Here is a 2,500-nt window from a genome sequence, read left to right on the forward strand (position 1 = left end):
TTCAGTTTATGTGCTGGCTCACTCGATTCCTGCTACTGCAGAGAGATCTCCCTCCCTCTCTCCCTCCCTCTCTCTCTCTCTCTCTCTCTCTCTCTCTCTCTCTCTCGACCCCTCCCTCTTTTGACCACTCCTCCCTAGATAGCAGGCTCTTATGGGTGGAGAATGGTCCGAAGTGAAAGCCTCTTGCTGTGTGGAGCGCTCTCTCTCTCTCTCTCTCTCTCTCTCTCTCTCTCTCTCTCTCTCTCTCTCTCTCTCTCTCTATCTCTGCACAGGACAGGGAAGTGGGCTCTGTGTGGGATGCTGTACTGTACCAGGGTAGTATGAATTGGGCATGAATGCATGTGTGAAAGAGAGAGCGAGGATGACAGTGTGTGTGTCTGTTCCTTTTGGGTGTATGTGTGTGTCTCTGTGTGTGTGTGTGTGTGTGTGTGTGTGTGTGTGTGAGCGAGAGAGAGAGAGAGAGAGAGAGAGAGAGAGAGAGAGAGAGAGAGAATACTATTGTACTGACAGTCACCCAGTGGAGTGTTTAGTTGGAGCCATAGTGACACCACTCAGCTGTAGTGTGTGTGCATGGGTGTGTGGACATGCATATTTCATGTACACATGCACAAACAAAAACACACACAAATGTCTAAAATATCTTCTTGGCTATCTAATATTTGTAGAAGTGTTTGTCATGGCGAGAGGCTTGGATAGGTGTGCTTAGTAGGTGTGCTTGATGTGGATTTCAGATTTGAACACAATGATTTTAGTTAATCATTTAGTTACTCATTTATGTACATCAACGCATTCTCTAACTGGGGTAAGACAGGCACACACATCTGGACACACACACACACACACCCACACACACACATACCTACTACACACTTCCTATATTACACAGTTCCACATAAAGGTATGTGGCTGGCAGGCTCCTGTAGTAGATACTAAGTTTCCTAAGTAGTGTTTGCAAAGGGACTGACCCAGGAACAGCCTGCTGGGTATCACTGCTAGTTTCAGCCTCCCACTAGCCAACACACAATCAATCACGACAACTTTCTCTTAATGATTCATATTCTTAATACAGAATTCTCAGCATGAGCGTTTGTGTGTCTGTGCGTGTGTGTGTGTGTGTGTGTGTGTGTGCATGTGTGTGTGTGTGTGTGTGTGTGTGTGTGTGTGTGTGTGTGTGTGTGTGTCCCAAGCCAAGATATTTGATACCTGAACCATAACCTGTCAATGACATGTAGATGATGTCACACTGTGTCTGCCCCAACTACATGCATTAATGCATGTGGATGATGTCACACTGTGCCTGCCCCACTGCATGCATTAATGCATGTGGAGGATGTCACACTGTACCTGCCCCACTGCATGCATTAATGCATGTGGAGGATGTCACACTGTGCCTGCCCCACTGCATGCATTAATGCATGTGGAGGATGTCACACTGTGCCTGCCCCACTGCATGCATTAATGCATATGGAGGATGTCACACTGTGCCTGCCCCACCGCATGCATTAATGCATGTGGAGGATGTCACACTGTGCCTGCCCCACTGCATGCATTAATGCATGTGGAGGATGTCACACTGTGCCTGCCCCACTGCATGCATTAGATGTCACAAACATGCGCAGTACAAACGCAAACACTTACATTCTGACTACACCAACCCAGACAAAGCTAAACACCAAAGAACACAAAAAATAGGAAAAAAACAGCAAAGATTAAAGGATTGGTGGAAGGAAGAGCATGTGTGTGTGCAAGTGTGTACACATGCACACACATACACACACACACACATGCACAGACATGTACCCGAGCACACACACACACCCGCTATGCACCTACACACAGACACACACATTCACACACACATGCACGTTCACACACATGCACATGCTCACTCACACACACACACACACACAGACACACACACACACATACACACATGCACACACACACACACGTTCATGTATATGCTCACACTTACACACACGCATACAGACACGCACATGCACACACTCACACACATAAACCTACACATACAGACACATGCACGCACACACTAACACACACATACACACACACACACACACACACACAGAGTCAGTAACTGGTGTGTATGGACAATAAAGGCTTGAATGGCACAGGTGGAAGAGCCAATTACTAGTCAGGATTCCAGCTGTGGAATTCACAAAGGCTGTGGCCACCCCAAAATTTCTCTCTCTCTCTCTCTCACACACACACACACACACACACACACACACACACACACACTCTCTCTCACACACACACACACACACACACACACACACACACACCTTTCACTCACACACACACACACGCACACACACACACACTAAATCAGTTCCTTGTAAATTCGCAACACTCCAAATGCTACTGTTAAATAACAATACTTTTATCATCAAACATCCCCTTTGTGCCTTTTCTCTCTCTAATGAACAACATGTGAACAAATAAAATAAATAAAAAGACTAGGCTGCTTTCTCAGAGT

At 46.3% G+C, this 2,500-nt stretch overlaps 1 protein-coding gene across 1 annotated transcript in view; it reads right to left on the bottom strand.

The window, feature by feature from the left end:
- sema3b (sema domain, immunoglobulin domain (Ig), short basic domain, secreted, (semaphorin) 3B) overlaps positions 1-25 on the bottom strand; it is a 39,756-nt gene extending 39,731 nt beyond the window's left edge. Inside the window, exon 1 of the mRNA XM_035521920.2 lies at positions 1-25. This exon is cut by the window's left edge and continues 578 nt beyond it. The gene's annotated coding sequence lies outside the window, so the exon portion shown is untranslated.
- Positions 26-2,500: the final 2,475 nt, after the last annotated feature.

This window comes from Electrophorus electricus, chromosome 25 (genome assembly GCF_041902795.1).
Source record: "Electrophorus electricus isolate QZ-2024a chromosome 25, ASM4190279v1, whole genome shotgun sequence".
Classification (NCBI taxonomy): domain Eukaryota; kingdom Metazoa; phylum Chordata; class Actinopteri; order Gymnotiformes; family Gymnotidae; genus Electrophorus; species Electrophorus electricus.